General features: G+C 44.2%; 1 long non-coding RNA gene across 1 annotated transcript in view; it reads right to left on the bottom strand.

Annotated features, from left to right (window-relative positions):
* Positions 1 to 238: 238 nt before the first annotated feature.
* LOC121820669 (uncharacterized) overlaps positions 239 to 7,345 on the bottom strand; it is a 29,782-nt gene continuing 22,675 nt past the window's right edge. The window contains exon 4 of the long non-coding RNA XR_009595426.1: positions 239 to 532. This is a non-coding gene — a long non-coding RNA (uncharacterized LOC121820669). The remainder of the gene's footprint in view (positions 533 to 7,345) is intronic.

Below are 7,345 nucleotides of genomic sequence, written 5' to 3'. Positions count from 1 at the left end.
ACCTGGAAGGAACTTGAGAGAGTTTAACCGGGGGATCATTAATCTTGGAAACAACAATCTCGAATGTCCTGGTGACTTGAAGCAGTTTGCTCAGCTACTTAGTGGATGTGCTAATTGGATCAAACACAATTAGTGTAGGGATTGTTTTATTTTTTTCAGGCTTCAAAAGTATTCAATATTGTAAAGTAATTATCCTCCAATTAAAATTAATTAATTGAAAAAAAAAAGACTTCAAACATAGACCAATAGGTTCCTTTTATTCAACATTTGTCATTGCCACATTTCGAAGAACATTTAACCGGCAAATGTGATGTGGCGGTGGTTTAGTCGTGTCCGACTCTTTGTGATGCCATGGACTGTAGCCCGCCAGGCTCCTCTGTCCATAGGATTCTCCAGGCAAGAATACTGGAGTGGGTTGCCATTCGCTTCTCCAGGGGATCCTCCTGACCCAGGGATTGAACCCAGGTCTGCTGTATTACAGGCAGGTTCTTTACCAAACATGAATGGGACTTGATACATGCATGAAAGACTCCTGTTGCCGGAATGAAACAAAAGGAAGGATTCATGTTGTTTCCCTTTTTAGCATCGACCCAGGAAAGAGATGTATTCTTAGTTCAGGGGTTGTGGAATTTCCTTTTCTCACCTCCTTAAGCAGACAGCATAGGTGGGAGGAAGTGGGGAAGGAGGCTTGACATCCTTCTCTAGGCTCACGGGTCTCCAGAAAGCGGGATCTTGATTTGCCTGGTTAACATATCACTGACCACAGACTTAGTAATATAGCTTTTGTCACTTGCATGATATTGACCAGAGTGATACAGTTAACACTGGGCTTCCCTTGTGACTCAGTGGTAAAGAATCTGCCTGCAATGCGGGAGATCCAAGTTTGATCCTTGGGTTGGGAAGATCTCCTGGAGAACAGATTGGTATTCCCGGGGCTTCCCTGGTGGCATCAGCACGTTCTATCTGTGGGCTTCCCAGGAAACTCAGTGGTAAAGAACTCCCCTGCCAGTGCAGGAGACGTAAGAGACACGGTTTCAATCCCTCGGTCGGGAAGGTCCCCTGGAGGAGGGCAGGGCAACCCACCCCACTATGCTTGCCTGGAGAATCCCATGGACAGAGGAGCCTGGCAGGCTACAGTCCATGGGGTCACAAAGAGACAGACATGACTGAAGCGACTTAGCTCCCACAAATGCAACTTTAAACTAATGAAAACAGGCGGCACCCTCTGAGCTGCCTCAACTCTCAATCAAAAATGGTTCTATCATACTGCTCCAGAGGAAGAAATAGGTCCTATAATTTGGGAAGGTCTCCCGAGTAACAGTATATAATTGGAAGTCAAGGTTAAATTCAAGAATATAACAACCACGAGTTTGTTAATCTCATATTCTACTGAAGCAATTCTTGACCATGTACTGTCCACAGAAGGTTGGAAGGTAATAGAATTAAAGAGCTCTGTGTGAACCTAGCTGAGGATTTTGGGAGATTATGGGTTAGCTCTGATGTCATAGAAAGGACCCATCCACTTCAGAAAGCAGAGACACAAATTGCTTCCAAAAAGGATAGTTTCTACCAGGCCCGACAGAGACGCAGAGAACCAAGACCTGACGTGCCAAGTTCCCTGCTGTGTAAGAGAAGAAGGAGCAAGCTGCGTCCTGGTGGGAGCTGAGCAGGCACGCAAATCTCTGTTTTATGTTCCTCTGTCTTTAGCTTCTCTGTTTGGCTCTTCTTCTGAAAGAGGGTGGGGTCGAGATGGAGACTGATGAATGAGAGGCGATATACACGACCCATTGTAAATAACATGGGCTTCCCAGGTGGCGTTATATCCCACCTGCCAATGCACGAGATACAAGAGACATGGGTTCAATCCCTGGGTCAGGAAGATCCCCTGGAGGAGGGCACAGCAACCCACTCCAGTAGACTGGCCTGGAGAATCCCATGGACAGAGGAGCCTAGGGTAGGCTATAGTTCACAGGGTCACGCAGAGTTGGACATGACTGAAGTGTCTCAGCACGCATGCATTATAAATTATATTTAGAGCTGAAATTTATAGCTGAAAATTGTTGTGAATAAACAGGGATGTGGGCATAGGAATGCACTTAAAATTCAGAACCGTTGTTTTTCCCTGTGTGAGAAACAGCAAGCTTGCCAACAGTCTCAGTTTATAGGCATTTGTTTCCACTGCTTGTTCCTAACCTCAACAAACATACGTGGACCCTGACCCTAGGCTGTGTATTTGCAGGAATGCACAGACACACAGCAATGGATGTTCTGGAAGTCTCCAGAAGTCCTAGCTGCTAGATGGTTAAGAAATATTTGCTCCATTGAGCCAACGTGCCTTTCTCCTCCACAATCTCTTTGGGAATATTTATCTTTTATGAGTTACAGAAAAGATTCCTGGCCTTAGAGGAAAGACAGATGAACAAATTAACCCCGATGGGATCGCACTGCTTGCTTCTGGTCAGGCCGCCTACTTGGACTAATCTATTCTTCTCTTCCTCATATCCCTTTATAAGGGATGTGGTGTAATGAGGAAAACCATCATTAGTTGAATATTTGTTTAGAAACCTGGACGTCATTGCTCCTCTTTCCTTTCCACTTTATTGTAGACGATAAGAAATAAAGATTGAGAGTCTGGTTATGTGGCCTTTGGTGCCTGTGGTAGGTGCTAAGATGCTTATCCACGTTTGCTAGGCTAGCTTCTGTTGCCTTTATGCATCAGCTTGAGAATTTATCATATACTTCAAATGGCAGTCGTAATAGTTCAAGACTTATGTGACTGCTGCTTCTGGGCTTCATTAATCTCTTGGGTGCGTCTGACTCTTCGAAACCCCATAGACTACACAGTCCATGGAATTCTCTAGGGCAGAATACTGGAGTGGGTAGCCTTTCCCTTCTCCAGGCAATCTTCCGGAAACAGAGATCGAACCCAGGTCTCTCATATTACAGGCGGATTCTTTACCAGCTGAGCCACAAGGGAAGCCCAATCACTCTGATATATGATTCTATTAACCTAAGTTTAAGACTCCTAAGATTAGGAGCCAAATGCTGACTATTCATTAGGCATGCTGACAGAAATGGAGAGAAGCCCAAAACGATCATGCAAAACCCTGTTTGTAGAGAACAAACCGGACACCAAGGGGAGAAGAGGGGTGGAATAATTGGGAGACTGGGATTGAGATAGATAGATATATATATGCTATTGATATCCAACCAGTCCATCCTAAAGGAGATCAGTCCTGAGTGTTTATTGGAAGGATTGATGTTGAAGCTGAAACTCTACCACCTGGTGCAAAGAACTGACTCATTTGAAAAGACCCCAATGCTCTGAAAGACCCTGATGCTGGGAAAGATTGAAGGTAGGAGAAGGGGACGACAGAGGATGAGATGGTTGGATGGCATCACCGACTCAGGGACATGAGTTTGAGTAAACTCCAGGAGCTGGTGATGGACAGGGAGGCCTGGCATGCTGCAGTCCATGGGGTTGCAAATAGTTGGACACGACTGAGCGACTGAACTGAGCTGAACTGATAAAGTTGATACCTAAGGAGAACCTACTCCTTAGGAGCATAGCACAGGAGACTCTACTCAGGGCTCTGCGGGGACCTAAAAGGGAAGGAAATCCTAGAAAGAGGGAATATACGTATATGTATAGCTGGTTCACTTTGCTGTGCAGCAGAAACTAACAGAATATTGTAAAGCAGTTATATTTTAATAAAAAAAAACATTTTTTAAGGCTTTTAAAAGAGCAACTTCTCTGGCTGGAATTCATCTCCTGATAGAAATTCAGACACAAATCCCTGCCAGGTAGAAGATAATGTTTATGGAGATGAAGGGGATGAAGGAGACCTCAAGAGAGAACGTGATACAGCCTTTGGCCTGAATATCTAAGGTCAGATGGTTGCGAACAGGAATTATATCCAAAATGATAATGATTGGTTGATAATATGGACATCAACCAATCAGAGTGGGCCGTGGCCATCTCGCTGAAGAAGGATTCAAGAACAGTCAAGTGCTATAACGATTTGTTGCCGAATAATGGGGGTTAGCCAGGGGTACGGCCAGCGTAGCTGGGGTTCAGTTCAGTTCAGTCGCTCAGTCGTGTCCGACTCTTTGCAACCCCATGAATCGCAGCACGCCAGGCCTCCCTGTCCATCACCATCTCCCAGAGTTCACTCAGACTCACATCCATCGAGTCGGTGATGCCACCCAGCCATCTCATCCTCGGTCGTCCCCTTCTCCTCCTGCCCCCAATCCCTCTCAGCATCAGAGTCTTTTCCAATGAGTCAACTCTTCGTATCAGGTGGCCAAAGTATTGGAGTTTCAGCTTCAACATCAGTCCTTCCAATGAACACCCAGGACTGATCTCCTTTAGGATGGACTGGTTGGGTCTCCTTGCAGTCCAAGGGACCCTCAAGAGTCTTCTCCAACACCACAGTTCAAACGCATCAGTTCTTCGGTGCTCAGCCTTCTTCACAGTCCAACTCTCACATCCATACATGACCACTGGAAAACCATAGCCTTGACTAGACAGACCTTTGTTGGCAAAGTAATGTCTCTGTTTTTTAATATGCTGTCTAGGTTGGTCATAACTTTTCTTCCAAGGAGTAAGCATCTTTTGATTTCATGGCTGCAATCACCATCTGCAGTGATTTTGGAGCCCCCCAAAATAAAGTCTGACACTGTTTCCCCATCTATTTCCCATGAAATGATGGGACCAGATGCCATGATCTTCATTTTCTGAATGTTGAGCTTTAAGCCAACTTTTTCACTCTCCTCTTTCACTTTCATCAAGAGGCTTTTAGCTCCTCTTCACTTTCTGCCATAAAGGTGATGTCATCTGCATATCTGAGGTTATTGATATTTCTCCCGGCAATCTTGATGCCAGCTTGTGTTTCTTCCAGTCCAGCGTTTCTCATGATGTACTCTGCATATAAGTTAAATAAGCAGGGTGACAATATACAGCCTTGACGTACTCCTATTCCTATTTGGAACCAGTCTGTTGTTCCTTGTCCAGTTCGAACTGTTGCTTCCTGACCTGCATACAGATTTCTCAAGTGGCGGGTTAGGTGGTCTGGTATTCCCATCTCTTTCAGAATTTTCCACAGTTTATTGTGATCCCCAGAGTCAAAGGCTTTGGCATAGTCCATAAAGCAGAAATAGATGTTTTTCTGGAACTCTCTTGCTTTTTCCATGATCCAGCAGATGTTGGCAATTTGATCTCTGCTTCCTCTGCCTTTTCTAAAAACCTGCTTGAACATCAGGAAGTTCACGGTTCACGTATTGCTGAAGCCTGGCAATCGGGGGACCCAGGACAACAGCTACATATAAAGCAATCTGGATGTATTTCAGTATTTTTGCAAGGAACATACGTTTTCTGGAGAAAGCCATATAAATGTTAGCCTTTACTATGCACGCTTTCTGAGAATGAGAATTCTCTGCCTAAAGTGCTTTTCTTCTAGCACAGATTTCCTCAGTATGTCCACCTGAAATTTCTCTAGCTTAACTAACCCTCCATCGTGTGGACCACGTCTGAAATTCTCTTTGTTGTTGTTTAGTTGCTAGGTCGCGTCCCACTCTTTGTGACCCCATGGACCGCCTGCCAGACTCCTCTGTCCATGGGATTTCCCAGGTAAGAATACTGGAGTGGGTTGCTATTTCCTCCTCCAGGGGATCTTCCTGACCCAGGGGCTGAACCCATGTGTCCCACACTGGCAGGCGGATTCTTACCGCTGAGCCACCAGGGAAGGCCCGCCCCTCCGCCACAAACTCTTCACATACATGAAAACAGCAACTGCTTTTCACTTTTCTTCTCTTTTCCAAACAAGGTGCTGGAGCTAAGAAATCTTTGAGATTCGGAGTGTGAGGAGTATGTGTTTGGACCAAGGTTCCTAGCCATGTATCTGAGCACATGATTTCATAGCTCAGAGCAGGAAGTCTGAGCCCCTGGACAGTGTCTGCACACAGTAGGCGTCTCATAGATGTATCATATGTCTCATTCGTTCTGTCTGTGTGACCCCTGTGTCACACACAAGGATTGGTTCCCAAGTCTGATCTCCATCATAAGTCAACAAGCAAATTCTTAGAGGAACTGTGTTTAGAGAAATTCATCTTCGTTTTCACTGTAGTAGACCAGGATCACACACCCAGTTATAACAATTAGCCACTGAACAACCCTCTTAGGCTTTTCTTCCTATGATTGACCTTCCATCCTCTTGGTTAGTTTTTTTCTTTTTCCTGGATGCAGTCCAGATTCTCAGCCTTAAAATGTAACATTGCTAAAGTACCTTCCAGGGACACACTGCAAAGAATGAAACTGTGTTACTGGAATCCATCGGAATATCTTGAAGAGTCTGATTTCCTCTGCTGTTCTCTGTAAATCTGATTCATCTAGGCTGACCAAGCCTTCCTGTTCCTTTCAGACTTGTGCTTCTCAGACACTCCAGACGCCCCCAGGGAACCCCACCCCGCCCCACCCCCTCCATCTGAAAACAGTTGTTGACCCGGAAGTTACACAAGACCTTTCTCTAAGCACCTTACTGACTCCTTATAGCCTGGCGCTGAGAGGCAGTGCAGGGTAATGGTTAGAGGTATACATTCCAGGTCTCTGCGTGGGTTCCACTCTTTTCTTCCACTTACTCGTTTTATGACGTTTAGCCACGCAGTTAATTCCCTTATGCCCTAGTTTTCCCATATATAAAATAAGGCTAATAATAGTAGCTACCTTATGGGGTCATTTTAAAGATTATTTAGTTAATACATGTAAGGAACTTAAGTAGTACCTGGTCAACAATTGGTACTCAACAAGAGTTAGCAGTAGGTTTTGTCTATTACCACTCTCCCCTGCCCTTCAGTTTAAATACTGAGCACACATTCTACAGTTAAAGTTTCATAGTCAGATTATCTTGCAATTTCTGACATAAAAAAGCATCCAGAAGAATATTTCCTGTGGCATTGTTAGTATGGTAGCAAATATTAGCCACCATATCAATGCGTATTAATTACTGAGGGGATCAAAGAATGAACTAGATTCTACCTATACTGGAGCTGATCACACAACCATTAAAATAATTCAGTTTTTCTAAGGGATGTGGTTAAGAATATGAAAGCAAATTATAGACTAATACGTCCCATAGGTAAAGATATTCAGAATACAAGCCAAGTACAATACTTCTAGATAAATATGTAGAAAGCAGTCTGGAATGACCATACTAAAACGAAGATAGTTAAACTACTGTGGAAGCCAGTGGAATGGGATAGAGTCAAATATTTCTGTGTGTTTATGTTTATATTTTTAAAATGTTAGGTAAATATGTTTCTTGTATAATGAAACATCAAAATAAGAATG

This window comes from Ovis aries, chromosome 11 (genome assembly GCF_016772045.2).
Source record: "Ovis aries strain OAR_USU_Benz2616 breed Rambouillet chromosome 11, ARS-UI_Ramb_v3.0, whole genome shotgun sequence".
NCBI lineage: Eukaryota > Metazoa > Chordata > Mammalia > Artiodactyla > Bovidae > Ovis > Ovis aries.
Note: the sequence above shows the minus strand (reverse complement) of the source record. Positions and strands in the feature narration are given on the sequence as shown.